The sequence below is a fragment of the Lissotriton helveticus genome, chromosome 3_1 (assembly GCF_964261635.1).
Source record: "Lissotriton helveticus chromosome 3_1, aLisHel1.1, whole genome shotgun sequence".
NCBI classification, from domain to species: Eukaryota; Metazoa; Chordata; class Amphibia; order Caudata; family Salamandridae; genus Lissotriton; species Lissotriton helveticus.
Window position 1 is genome coordinate 1371974071 of NC_136061.1, and position 15615 is coordinate 1371989685.

The 15615-nt window shown below is 45.7% G+C and overlaps 1 long non-coding RNA gene across 1 annotated transcript in view; it reads left to right on the forward strand.

The window, feature by feature from the left end:
- Positions 1-15615, forward strand: part of LOC144824979 (uncharacterized) — a 470078-nt gene that overhangs the window by 183155 nt on the left and 271308 nt on the right. The window lies entirely within an intron of this gene.

The following is a 15615-nucleotide window of genomic DNA, read 5'->3' on the forward strand; positions in this document are numbered from 1 at the left end:
TTATGCATTTGTTTATTTCTTGAGTGAGTAGGTGAGCATTCAAATTGTAACAAATTATTTGTCCTAAGCCCTTCCTCCCAAAGTTTTGGCTCTAAGAAGTAAATGTGCAATTTGTGGGAAATTGAAAGTTTTTGGGATAGATCTACTGTACGTTGAAGCTGCTGCCTCACAAGATAACTGGATAATACGTTTGTTATTTGACATTTTATTAATTAACATTTGTTTAGCCATGAGTGCTTTGACTCACAAAAATAGGAAAAGTAGGGAATGTGAATGTTCTGTTAAAACAGAAATATCACATAAAAAACTCACGGTTTTTAGGGCGAGGCCTCCGCCCACGTAAGTGGGAGGAGTTTCGAGATCCTAATGTTAAAGAAGAGAAAAAAAAAGTATCTCCTAGGGCTTTGGCGAGACAAATTCCACACATTCCTTAGTGTGTTCTGTCATCTGGCCAGTGATTCGTCTTCGTTGTGGTGTCGTTTTAATAGGCTTGAAGTGATAGGGTAAATGTAGTTTCCGTCCGCCATGTTGGGCATTTTTCGTTCGTGTGCGCGCAAAGAAGTACATTAATTATAATTAGGAGCTGTCAGGGTGCCTCCGTAAGTGAATCCAGATGGCCGGGCGCGTTCACCATTCAGCAGCGCTCAGCGCGCAGCTGCTGCATGCCAGGCCGGGAAAGGGCTTCATTAGCCTCACTCATCCGGCGCTGAGACAGGCCCCCTCCCTCATCTGTATCGGCGAAACAGGACAGATGCAATAAAGAGTGCCTAGGAGCTGGCTAGATGCACCATGGAGCGCTTCGAATTGGGTAAAAGATGCCCGTTTCAAAGCAGCCACATGCAACTTAACATACTTACAAGCGGGCGTGTGTGTGTTAGAAACCAACTAATGTTAAACCATGTGTCCGCTATCACTCACTCTCTTCTCTCCACTACTGAACAGACAGAATAAGAGGGCCACTCTGGTCAGTCACTCATGAGTGACACTAAACTCTTCCCACAAGACCTCTGCAAATTATTGCGATCAAGCACTTCCTCACAGATGGTACCCGTTCGGTAAAGCGCTTTGGCGACGCGTCAGAGGCATGAAGCTCTATATAAGCACAATTAACATTAAAGTTGCAGAGATATAAAATCGTCAGGTTTCACCCAATAGTTGAGAAAACTACACCATAAATAACAAATTACATGATGTTTGTTATATGTTTTACATAGCAAACATTTTCAGGGCTCGGATTGTGCATGGCTCTAAGAGCCAAGCCAGCGCCTGAGCTTGGCTGTCCCTGTTAACTTGTTTCCTCTCTCACCTCTAACCCCAAAACCCATTTTCAATTTTAAAGACGGTGAAAACAACATTTCGACATGCTGACGTTGAGATTGATGGAGCACTTAACAGGTGCCTTCTCCGTGGCCTCTTCTGCCGTGATTGGGTGGGCCAAAGTTCACATTTGGGTGGGCCTGGCCCCTGCTTTGGCTCCTCGTAACCATGGGCAGAAGGAGACACTGGCTGAAGAACCATTAACTCACTGATGTACTCGACCAGCGTTCAACCCTGTTGCCTCGTGAATATACAAAGATTGCAGCAACATTAACCAACTGAGCTATCTTACCCGGATACGAGGGTGTGATCTGCAAATTAAACACGGAGCTTAGAGAATGTACAGTCGCTCACCTAGGTTTGTCCATTGGATTCTTCCCTGAGACCTGCAGGCTACACCCATACCTCAGCAGCAGGAGCATTAACCCTCAGGACTGTTTTACCTGCTAGTGCGCTTCCATTTGTTTTCGGGCATAGCCGCCTGCGTGTGATGGGACTACGGGCAGTGCAGAGTGCAGAATCAGAGTGCAGAATCAGAGTGCAGAATCAGAGTGCAGTTTGAGAGTGCAAAGTGCAGATTGAGAGTGGAGAGTGCAGTTTGAGAGTGCAGATTGAGAGTGCAGTGTGAGAGTGCAGTTTGAGAGTGTAGTTTGAGAGTGCAGTATGAGAGTTGAGAGTGCAGATTGAGAGTGCAGTTTGAGAGTGCAGATTGAGAGTGCAGTTTGAGAGTGCAGTTTGAGAGTGCAGTTTGAGAGTGCAGAGTGCAGTTTGAGAGTGGAGAGTGCAGATTGAGAGTGCAGTTTGAGAGTGCAGTTTGAGAGTGCAGTTTGAGAGTGCAGATTGAGAGTGCAGTTTGAGAGTGCAGTTTGAGAGTGCAGTTTGAGAGTGCAGTATGAGACTTGAGAGTGCAGATTGAGAGTGCAGATTGATAGTGCAGATTGAGAGTGCAGAATCAGAGTGCAGAGTGCAGATTGCAGTTTGAGAGTGCAGTTTGAGAGTGCAGTTTGAGAGTGCAGAGTGCAGTTTGAGAGTGGAGAGTGCAGTTTGAGAGTGCAGATTGAGAGTGCAGTTTGAGAGTGCAGTTTGAGAGTGCAGTTCGAGAGTGCAGTTTGAGAGTGTAGTTTGAGAGTGCAGTATGAGAGTTGAGAGTGCAGTTTGAGAGTGCAGTTTGAGAGTGCAGTTTGAGAGTGCAGTATGAGACTTGAGAGTGCAGATTGAGAGTGCAGAATCAGAGTGCAGAGTGCAGATTGCAGTTTGAGAGTGCAGTTTGAGAGTGCAGAGTGCAGATTGAGAGTGGAGAGTGCAGTTTGAGAGTGCAGATTGAGAGTGCAGTTTGAGAGTGCAGATTGAGAGTGCAGAGTGGCAGTGAGTGCAGACTGAGTGCAGAGTGACAGTGAGTGCAGACTGAGTGCAGAGTGACAGTGAGTGCAGACTGAGTGCAGAGTGACAGTGAGTGCAGAGTGACAGTGAGTGCAGAGTGACAGTGAGTGCAGAGTGAGTGCAGAGTGAGTGCAGAGTGAGTGCAGAGTGACAGTGAGTGCAGAGTGACAGTGAGTGTAGAGTGACAGCGAGTGCAGAGTGACAGCGAGTGCAGAGTGACAGCGAGTGCAGAGTGACAGTGAGTGCAGAGTGACAGTGAGTGCAGAGTGACAGTGAGTGCAGAGTGACAGCAGAGTGACAGTGAGTGCAGAGTGACAGTGAGTGCAGAGTGACAGTGAGTGCAGAGTGACAGTGAGTGCAGAGTGACTGTAGAGTGAGTGCAGAGTGAGTGCAGAGTGACAGTGAGTGACAGTGAGTGCAGAGTGACAGTGAGTGCAGAGTGACAGCAGAGTGACAGTGAGTGCAGAGTGACAGTGAGTGCAGAGTGACAGCAGAGTGACAGTGAGTGCAGAGTGACAGTGAGTGCAGAGTGAGTGACAGTGAGTGCAGAGTGACAGTGAGTGCAGAGTGACAGCAGAGTGACAGTGAGTGCAGAGTGACAGTGAGTGCAGAGTGACAGTGAGTGCAGAGTGACAGTGAGGGCAGAGTGACAGTGAGGGCAGAGTGACAGTGAGGGCAGAGTGACTGTAGAGTGACAGTGAGTGCAGAGTGACAGTGAGTGCAGAGTTACAGTGAGTGCAGAGTGACAGTGAGTGCAGAGTGACAGCAGAGTGACAGTGAGTGCAGAGTGACAGTGAGTGCAGAGTGACAGTGAGTGCAGAGTGACAGCAGAGTGACAGTGAGTGCAGAGTGACAGTGAGTGCAGAGTGACAGTGAGTGCAGAGTGACAGTGAGGGCAGAGTGACAGTGAGGGCAGAGTGACTGTAGAGTGAGTGCAGAGTGAGTGCAGAGTGACAGTGAGTGCAGAGTGAGTGCAGAGTGACAGTGAGTGCAGAGTGACAGTGAGTGCAGAGTGACAGTGAGTGCATAGTGACAGTGAGTGCAGAGTGACTGTAGAGTGCAGAGTGACTGTAGAGTGCAGAGTGACAGTGAGTGCAGAGTGACAGTGAGTGCAGAGTGACAGTGAGTGCAGAGTGACTGTAGAGTGAGTGCAGAGTGAGTGCAGAGTGACAGTGAGTGCAGAGTGACAGTGAGTGCAGAGTGACAATGAGTGCAGAGTGACAGTGATTGCAGAGTGACAGCAGAGTGACAGTGAGTGCAGAGTGACAGTTAGGGCAGAGTGACTGTAGAGTGAGTGCAGAGTGAGTGCAGAGTGACAGTGAGTGCAGAGTGAGTGCAGAGTGACAGTGAGTGCAGAGTGACAGTGAGTGCAGAGTGAGTGCAGAGTGACAGTGAGTGCAGAGTGACAGTGAGTGCAGAGTGACAGTGAGTGCAGAGTGACAGTGAGTGCAGAGTGACAGTGATTGCAGAGTGACAGCAGAGTGACAGTGAGTGCAGAGTGACAGTGAGTGCAGAGTGACAGTGAGTGCAGAGTGACAATGAGTGACAGTGAGTGCAGAGTGACAGTGAGTGCAGAGTGACAGTGAGTGCAGAGTGACAGTGAGTGCAGAGTGACAGTGAGTGCAGAGTGACTGCAGAGACAGTGTGTCAGGGTGCACATTGTGTGAGTGTGCAGAATGAGTGTGCAGGGTAAACAGTGTGTTACTATGCAGGGTGACATTGGGAGTGTGCGGGTGAGCAGTGTGTGAATGTGTAGGGGCAGTGTGTGAGTGTGCAGAAAACACCACACACACATACACCACACACACATAATGCACACACAAACCACACACCTCAGTCTCTCAACACCACACACTTGTCACCACTCAACACAACACACTCACCACCACACTCACTCCCCAGGCTCACCCCCACAGACTCACCACCACACACTCACCAGCACACAGAAAACAACACACACAACAACACACCCCCAGCCGTCAATGATGCTTTCACCATGCACAAACACCAACAACCATCATCCATCTGTGCACGCTTTTACCAAGCACACACCCACCAGCCGTCAGTGCACCCTTCCACCAGGCACACACACCTCCAGCCGGCAGTGCACTTTTCCACCAAGCAATCGCAGTATGGTACACTTTACTTTTAAACATATTCATATAAAGCACAGCATGCCACCATTGGTAAAATTACAATTCAACCAAGATACTTCCACTACACACCACATGCACACACTCCATAACACATGGCAAAAAGACATTGGCATTTACAATGCCATTAGCTCAAACTCAAATAAATCCGAACCCGATTGCATTTCTAATGCTTGTTTAAAAATGCCAACATGGTATCTGTCTCCATAGTGGGGACAGATGCCATATACCCATATTTGTACAAATAGCCTTGGACTAGTACATGATTGCAAAAGTAACACACTGACCTGGTCAAGCAGTAAGGATGCATCTATAACCCAGGGTGGTTTAAGTTAAATTTGAGTCATAATGGTAGGTTTATACTGGTGCAGAGGTGATCCAGTTTAGAATAGACCGGGGTCAGGGAGCTATACCATGATAACACCTTCATGTTAAACCCAAAGAAAAAGGTTACTTCCTCTGTTGAAAATATCCATATATTTTGTGGGACAGGGAGGCATAAGGACTCTACATGAGACTTTTCAAAAAGGATCACCGTCTTCATGCCCTCCAGTGAGTGCTATAGCGTAACTAGACATTCTGGTCACGTGCACAGATAAACAAAACCCGGCATAAGAGAAGCCATGTTTCTTGCTAGTAACAGTGGTATTTGGACTCAGATCGAGATCATGAGGATCTTTCTAAACTGGTGCATTTTCGCATTGAACCTTGATTTTTACCCCTGGGGCCTTCTCACAACATGGTGGGGGTTCCTGCTGCTAAGTCTAAGACAGAGTTAGCACTCCAGCTCCGAGCTGATCATGTGACCGGATCTGCGAGTCGCCCAATGGGGCAGTGGTTCACTTGAGTTTATCATACAGGTTTAAAGACAAGGAATTAAGGCATCTGCACCTACAAAGGGCAGTGAGAGATACTATTGAGTTGCATCCTTCCCTTGAAGAAGTATTACATGCACACAGGGGTGGCGATCCCATTTACATGATGGGGTAGACCTGGCTCTTAAAAAAGGGTGATAAAACAGGAACAATGAGCGTTCTTTTGACATCAGTATTTGGACTCAGTATGAGCAGAACATATTGACATGTGCTTGAAGAATGATAGCACCAGAGTATTTGTTGATGTGTCAATGTGTTTTAGGTCTCGCCTCTCAATGCGCATGCGCATTGAGCAGAGCGAGACTATAGGGACTTAAACAGACTTTACCCAACTTGGCGATTTGGTGATGTGCCCGTGCGCTTTTAGGTCAATGCGCAAGCGCATTGACCTAAAATGCGCGTGCACATCATCAAATCGCCATCTGTTCCCCAGCAGCTCTTCCCACTCCGCCCCACAAGCTTCCCCCAGCGTGCGCTCTGCCTCAGCCGCACTCCTCCCACACCTTTGAAGTGAAGCTTAGCTTCACTTCAAAGGCCCCTGCTGCTTCACACCCTCATGCTGCTCTCCCCGCTCCGCCCCCTCCCATGCCCGCCGTGTCGCATTTCTCCTCCCCCATCCCCACCGCAATGCCCTCCGTCTTGTTTTAAGAGCCCGGAACTCTCTTCTCGTGCAGTGCAGGCAGGGTCTAGGGATACTCTTCCCAGGGAATACAGGCCATTCCAAGAATCAAGGCGTCCTTCGTAACCAGTAACGGAGTCCGCCCCATCCTACCAGCATTAAGACACACCCACCTCTGTGCAATGACTAAGTGCAGACGACTCATCCGGGAAAAGGCCCTGCTAAGCCAGGCATTATTAAATATATATATAAATATCCAGAGCCTGGCAGCCATTACAGATACACTTCAGATTACTGTTAACACCAGCACTGGTATACGGAAACGAATAGACGTACATTCAGACTGTAAAGGGACAATGTAGTACTTTATGCCTGATCGTGCATTGTCCTCAAATCTCTAGATTGACAGATTTGTTTGTGAGACAAAGATAACGTGATTGCTCAGGGTCACACGGCGCTAGTGATTGCTCAGGGTCACACGGAGCTAGTGACTGCTCAGGGTCACACGGTGCTAGTGACTGCTCAGGGTCACACGGTGCTAGTGACTGCTCAGGGTCACACGGTGCTTGCTCAGGGTCACACGGTGCTAGTGACTGCTCAGGGTCACACGGTGCTAGTGACTGCTCAGGGTCACACGGCGCTAGTGATTGCTCAGGGTCACACGGCGCTAGTGACTGCTCAGGGTCACACGGTGCTGCGAAGTCAAGTGTGAACAAATATATTTGAACCAAAATCTCCCGCTTCCACTGCTGACAGGCTCGCCTCCAACAACCAGTCCGATCCGTGAAGCACCTCCAGGCGCTGGAACATGAACAGAAATCTCTAGAAAATGAAGGCTACTCGCTCAAAGCCCCAATTAACAAACCTCTCCATATCTCCGACAGACAGTCTCCACAGCCTCCAACCAACCTCAAAGTGAATACACCCCAGTATCCCTTCTGTTCACTGCACAGCCCCGTCCCCGTGCTGATAACATTAACAAGCAACCCGCTATTACAATACCCGCTTGTGCATTTACTGTGCTTGTCGCACACACTCGTCTAGGTAAACAACTCCAGGAAGCCGATCCGGTTTACTGCTCACATTTAATGGCAGTGCCCCGTGATCCCAAATCCGGGGAGGTGGGATCGGGCTATAGATTCCAGATGCGCCTAGAGTCGATTCGACACATACTCTGAGCTACGTGAGAAGAGTTGTAATCTCGGCTTCCCTCTACACTAAACTGTGATTCTGGGCAAGTCACTTCCTACCCATGCACCCTTATCTTGCAAAAGCAGCACCGTTCAACAGACCCGAGTCAGACAGGTTATTCCCGAGTTTCAAAGCAAACAATGGCTTTATTTATGCTCTCTCCCGCCTAAAATTAACTGTTTTAATAGGAGTCAGTGGGGAAATATATACCCCTATTTTTATCGGCGCAGCTCTTACATCATCTGGAAGGTTCCAGATGGCTGCCTTTTTTGCTTCTACAGCCCCTAACCCTCGCACACCCCCTCACCCTCACACCATCTCACCCTCACACCATCTCACCCTCACTCACCCTCACACCCTCTCACACCCTCACACCCTCACCCCATCACCCTCACACCCTCACACCTCCTCACCCTCACACCTCCTCACCCTTATCCCCCTCAACCTCACACACCCTCACACCATCTCACCCTCACTCACCCTCACACCCTCTCACACCCTCACACCCTCACCCCATCACCCTCACACCCTCACTCCTCCTCACCCTCACACCTGCTCACCCTCATCCCCCTCACCCTCACACACCCTCACCCACCCTCACACACCCTCACTCACCCTCACTCATCCTCACCCCCTCATCCTCACACCCCCTCACACACCCTCACTCACCCTCACACACCCTCACACACCCTCACTCACCCTCACACACCCTCACCCTCACACACCCTCACACACCCTCACCCTCACAACCCCTCACTCACCCTCACCCTCACACCCTCACTCACCCTCACACCCCCTCACCCTCACACCCCTCATCCTCACACCCCTCACCCTCACACCACTCAGTGCTACAACACATATTGTGTTACAATAGGTGTCACATTTGCAAAAGATAAAACTATTGGCATTGTAAATAACAAAGCTATTTATTTCGCTATTTTCAAAACAAGCACATAAATAAAAAAATTGTCCTTTAACATACCAATAGCTCAAACTTTCCTAATGCGAGACCTATTGCATTGCTGTGCTTCTCTCCCCTGCTGCCCTCTCCTGCTCTCTAGAGATGTGGCCTAACGACCAGAGCTGCCATCTAAGTCACGTAAATACAAAACATGTTGCATTCCAAATGCTATAGGTGTCACATTCGCGAAAATTATAACTATTGGCATTGTAAATGACAAAGCTATCAATTTAGCTATTTTAAAAACCAACAAATAAATAAAATATTTGTCATTTACAAGACCAATAGCTCAAACTTTTCTAATGCGAGATCTATTGCATTTGCAATGCTTGTTTACTCTACGCTCAGAGTGTGACTACAGAGAGACACTCCCTCTTGCACTCCAGTTTCAGAGAAACGCATTGTGAAATCTGGTAAGCGATATTCTCTTTGTCCTCACCTCACTCTCTACTGCACTTTAAATTGAGGAGTTGCTTATGAGTGGTGGTAGCTTGCCTATAAAGATGGGAAGATATGGGCTGCGAGAGAATTCACATGTGGATTATAAGTGTCTCTCCTAAGGGAATGGTAACCTTCACAGAGTGTGAAATGAGTCACATATTGTTCCTTGTGGAACAATACCAATGGTTTTAATGGAAAAATTCATTGTGTTGGAAAACTCAGTTGTGTGTATACATAGAAGTGACAAGTAAGGTCATTATGACATCGATAAATATATCCCCAATTACCTTAAACTTCACTTAGTCGTTAAGGGTTATAAAGAAGGTGGGATCTCTAGTCCTGAGGAAAGCCAAACGTCCCAGTGAGAGCAATGGATAACAGCTGAAACATGTTGACAAAATGAGCAGTAAGGAGGGATGGAGGGGCACTAACTACCCTCTGGGTAATCCCTATTTGGAATATTTTTAATCCTATCCAGGGAGTCCAAGAATAAAGACAGTTTTTGTCAGCTACGAGATCGTTTTATATTTTACTTTGTTGTCTTTTTCTTCTGCTGATTAGATCCTAGTGTACATATATGTATTGTCTTCCCATATCCCTTTGCATTGGTCTGCGCAGGGATGTTTGTAGCAGCCTTATGATGAAGCATGCCACTATTAGTGGGTGAAGGTATTTTTAAAAAACCTTGCGTTTTTCCTATGTGATATTTATGTTTTTACAGAGCATTCACATTTTATCCTTTACCTCTTTTTGTGTGTCAAAGTGGTCATATTTAGGGAGGATGGAAAGAGAGCTGTACCTCTCTCCACTTCTGTGTTTGTTCCATGAGCCATGAGTGCTACCAGTGTGGTTTCTATGGTTGGCATACATTTCCCCCTTCCCGGTGACCAGAAACATGAGTGGACATGAAATCTCAATGGAATTTGGTAATTTTACCCTTTGCTTGACTGCTGTGGAAACATCCTGATGTTCCACTTGGGAAACGAGAGCAAATGAAAGAAATGTCAATACATTAACTGCAGTGTGTATAGGATAAGTGACTGAATGGCCCAAGTTTATAGTATTCAAAATGGGTGGCGCATAGTGGTGTTGAAGAATTACAGTGGGATTGGCTGGAAATTGAGATTGAACTCTATTTTAGTCATGTTTTGACTAATTTTGCACTTTATCACCCAGCGACTTGATTTAAAAGATGGTGTCTTGTTGAATGCAGTTCAATATGGCCTCCAACTTGTCGAAAAAGGGTTTACTTTCAGCCTGAAATATAGATCTGCATCTGGTTCCTGGTAAGGGATCACTTACATTTTTGGGACTGCTACGTTGGACGTGTTTTGCTTTTTTGCGCCTACACAGTCTTTGTGCTTTGTTTCACTTCGCCATTTCCGCTTGGAGGGCAGAGCCTTTTGAGCTAAGGGAGATAAATCAACTATAGTTTTTAGGGGAATCATGGATGATGCCAGGATTAGGGGCTACTGCAGGGGCCAGTGGGCCTGGTGGCCTGGGATTCGATGCGAGTTCTAACATATCGTCAAAAGGCTTTGAGGATGTGGCCTCCAGCAGAGGGACAGGAAGTCCAGGGGAATCGTTTGTTTCAATACGTTTTTGTACGTCATCTATCCAACTCTCAACAACCTCGAGTTCTAATGGTGACCTGTAGTTTGGTGTGATTATGCCCTAGTGTATATTACAATGAAGCACACACACTTTTCAGTAGTCACTACAGATGTACCTACACATACTATTATTGCCCATTCACAGTATAAGGTACCCACCAGGTCAGCACCAATTCCTGAAGCATTTATTCTGCAACAGGCTTCCAGTGCGCAGATATCAGGCTGGAATATGTGACGTTATTCCGCACACAAATACCCCGCATACCATCACTCCGCTTAAAAAAAATACAGCAAGTACTATTACTCCGCAAATTAAGACAACGAAAACTTTTACAACGAATATGCCTTTACCACGCATGCCTTTACAACGCAAAGGCATGCAAGTTAAAGGTATACTCGTTGTAAAAGTTGTAAAGGTAAGTAAGAGTAGCCTACCCTACCCTACCCTACCCTACCCTACCCTACACTCTAATGTAGTACCCCTGCACCACCCAACCTTGGCACACAGTCCTTTTCCTACATTTACACTACCCAGCACGACCCCCCAAGACTACCATAAAGCACTTTACTTCCCTACACAAACACTACAACACTACCTTAATACACTACCCCCAGCATGACCCTACACAAACACTACAACACTACCCTAAACCCTAAAACACTACACCCCAGCATGACCCTACACTACACAAACACTACAACACTACCCTAAACCCTAAAACACTTCACCCAGCATGACCCTACACTACACAAACACTACAACACTACCCTAAACTCTAAAACACTACAACTGAATGATCCTACACTACACAAACACTACAACACTACCCTAAACCCTAAAACACTACCCCCAGCATGACCCTACATTACACAAACACTACAACACTACCCTAAACCCTAAAACACTACCCCTGCATGACCCTACACTACAACACTACCCTAAACCCTATAACACTTCCCCCAACATGACCCTACACTACAACACTACCCTAAACCCTAAAACACTACCCCCAGCATGACCCTACACTACACAAACCCTACAACACTACCCTAAACCCTAATACACTACCCCCAACATGACCCGACACTACACAAACACTCAACACTACCCTAAACCCCAAAACACTTCCCCCAGCGTGACCCTACACTACACAAACACTACAACACTACCCACAACCCTAATACACTACCCCCAGCATGACCCTACACTACACAAACACTACAACACTACCCTAAACCCTAAAACACTACCCCCAGCATGACCCTACACTACACAAACACTGCAACACTACCCTAAACCCTATAACACTTCCCCCAGCACGACCCTACACTACACAACCACCACAACTCCACACTACACTAACACTACACTACACTACACAATCACTACCCCAGCACGACCCCCACCCCTAAAAAACTTAACCCAAACCCCCTTACCTCACTCGGCGTCGTGGTTCCACACACCTCCTGGTTCCATCTTCATGAAGTCTGTTTTTTTTTCACAATGCAAGTGCATTTACCATACACGCCTTTACAACGTAATTCGTTGTAAAGGCATGCGTGGTAAATGCACATGCGTTGTGAAAAAATGATAGTATGCGAGGTCAATGACCTTGCGGAGTAATGGTATGCGGACTGTAAGTCCGCGGAAAAAAAGATGCGGAGTAAAGGTTGATTACCATCAGGCTGAGCAAAACAGTAGTCTCACACACTTAGCCACCACATGTACACACACATGTTTATTTGCAACCAGCCCAGAGTCTTTTACACTTGTTGTGCAATTGCAGACCTTATCTCCAAAGGAGGACACTAGAGGTTTACATTCCCAATCCATTATAGTGGGGTATACAGTGAGTGAGGTCCAGGTAGTATGACTCACTCGGGGAAGAAGTCCGCAATCCTGGTCATCTTAAAAAAGATAAAAAATTCACGGGTTGAAATGGACAGACTCCATTTCTTACAGCATACCTAAGCCATTCAAAAGTATTTTAAAGAGACCTGATCTTTAAGGATACTAATTGCTGCCCTTCCCAATGTGTATGTATTTGAAAACGATAATACTTGACTTATTGAATGTCTCAATGCAAGCAATGTCGTTAGCCATTTGCACTGTGCGATATCCAAATGTCTTCTGGCCAATTTGGTAAAGGCTGTAATGGTGCAGCTCCCATACAAAGAGGAAGTAACAAGGAGAACTAAAGATGGTTTCCCTCTTTACAGCAGCCTTGGGTAGGTACACCATTCTGACAGAAACCCATATATACTGACTTAGGTAAATATGGGTTTGCAGCAGGATGCATGGGTGGATGCACGGAATGCTCATGCTCCATCCATGTGACGCCTCCCCAATGCAAGAAAATGCATGGCAGTGCATTAATTTTATTTACCAAACCATGCAAAGCCCAAAAAAATCGAGCTTTGTGTGGCATAGTAAAAACCAAGGGGCATATTATCAAGGAACAGCGATAACATTATCGCCGCTTTAGCGTCAGGAAACTGCCGCTAATGTGGCGATATGGGGCTTGATAATATGCCCTTGATAATTCCCATAGAAGCCCAGGTTCACACCAGAACCTGGGCTTCCACGGGAATTCACAAGGGCATATTATCAAGCCCCTTATCGCCGCTTTAGCAGCAGTTTCCTGCCGCTATAGCGGCGATAATGTTGCCGCCGGTCCTTGATAATATGGCCCCAAAATTGTATCGGGAATGCACAAAAAAAGTGACGGAATTCCAACGCAAAATCCTAGTAAATCCAGGCCTTAATGTAACAAGTTAAGGTGTTACAAGAGCCTGGTGCACACAGTAACGCGTGCAGTGCATAAGACACGAAGAAGGTTTCAGACACAAAGACCTCAAATGTTTGAAAACATTGTGTGCGGCACAAACAACGGAATCGATCTCTTTTACTCTGCTTATCCGCTTAAACCGTTTAAAGCCTTTGGCAGTGACACCACTCAGACGTACAGTAGGATTTCTTCTATCGGAAATAAGAAGTGGAACAGGGTGGGGATTATGTGTTACAATGTCAAATTCATGTTACAATGAAAACAAAAGAACTGTCATCCGCTGGCAGGCGAGGGTGTTTTTCCAGTAATAAGATATCAATGGTAAGGCCATGGTGTTTCCTTTTTTTGCTAATAAGCTGCTGTGTGCGTTAGACAGCGACAAAATGATGTGACACGCCTATTACTGACATTTGCAGGCTGTTGCCTTTTGTCACAATTTCTTTTTCACTTTAAGGTTTGCACATCTAGCTTTTTCATGCAGGCTACTAATTGTGTGTTATTGTAGTAGTTAGGCAATGTTTGATGTGTGTTAATGTAACAAGAGTTTAGCTATTATGTTCAAATTTCCTTACTTGTAATTGACTCCTTCTACTAGGAATGTTTTGAACGTAAAGGTATGTCATAAACAGAAAAAAATCTCTTCTGTACCAGTTCTTCAGTGGTTCTTCCCAGGAAGTTAATGTTACGATGTGTTCATTGTGTACCTCAACATATATTGAGGCGGAGAGTTAAATTACAGACATTCGAGTCATGATTCCTGTCCTGACAATCCATGCTAAAAAATCATGTCTGGGTGCTAATTCTTGAAATTCCTGAGTAATGTGTTAACATTTGCTTCTCATTACCACCTTATTACCTGGTGTATATGTGTTGACTAGGGGAAATCTGGGCACAGTCTTTCAACAGTACATGATCATTCCTCAGTTGTGTCCTACCCTGCAATACCATCTTCAAGGCAATAGGTTTCTATCACTTTATTAAATCTCCACAAACAAAATCTAATTGCGTGACATTGCAAAGTTTCTAAATGTGTGCAAAGCAAAGTTCTGACAAGATAGCGATGCAGTTGTATTTCCCGTGTTATTGGTCTATTTTGGTTCACAACTATCAACCGGTTCCTTAAGTGTAAAACACACATAAAGCAATTCAGGCAAAGTCGAGAAATGGCATAGAACCCCTAAAGAAAATCCCTTTTCCCAATTTCCAGAGGGGGCTGGTAGTGTAATATGATAGGTGTCATGGACCTAGACCAAAGTAAGGAGTTTGTTGTGGAAGGGCTGTGTGTTGTGCACAAGTTCTGCTTTCCTGACCATCCATGAGTAATTAATCAGAGGGGAGAAGCTCTGGTACTTATTGATTTGTTGGCTCCTATTAATTAAAATAGGTGGGGGTAAAATTGAAATCACGCTGGTGTAATTCTTGTAGTTGTACTTCTTGAAATTTTGTTTCAAGCTTGCTACACAAACATCCGAGATTATGCCTTTACACCACATTGCGTAATTACATTGCCGTTTATGGTAAAATTATAGCACAGAAGCATAGGAACAACACAAACAAACAAAACACAAACAGCTGTTGATTGTAGTGTTCTGCTTTGCATGCAATTTTTTAATGCAAAATGCGTCCATGCTTTAAAAATTGATGCAAAAATGCATTTTGTAAAATATATCGCTAATTGAGTGATTCGCATGTCACATAATTACCAGTACTTTTCCTTCATTTTCCCAACAATTCTCAAATTACACAAAAGTCAATTTGAACCTTTAACACTGAGTTAGAAGTAGAAAACTGTACAGTTTCCTCCAAGTAGTTCAGGTGCGTTGCTGCACAATTCTGTGAAAGGAGGGTGAAAGTAAAAAATGATGGTTGACTACCTTGTGCTTTCTCAGGGAGGCATGTCTTAGAAGACAGCATCTGGAGGAAACGGTTTGCCAATCATACGTGTCCACAAATAAGTCAGTCACTCCTGACGTTACTTTATTTAAAAATGCAGACCCTGTGCTCAGAATACCAGCTTGGACCCATAGTGGGGTGGGGAGGGGCGGCACATACCACAGACCAGCTTGTTGGTGTGTAAAAGGCCGCTTTATTGGAAACAGGTGTACGTTACGAATACATAACCTTGGCCTGTGCCAAACAAAACTAAACCTCACTAAATATATACTTCCTAACATACCCCGCTCCCCCATCCCTAAAAATGGGATCCCCCTTGCAACAAATATAAACCCCAACTTGCAATTTTCAACTTTCCTACTTACCTACTATATAAATTCTTA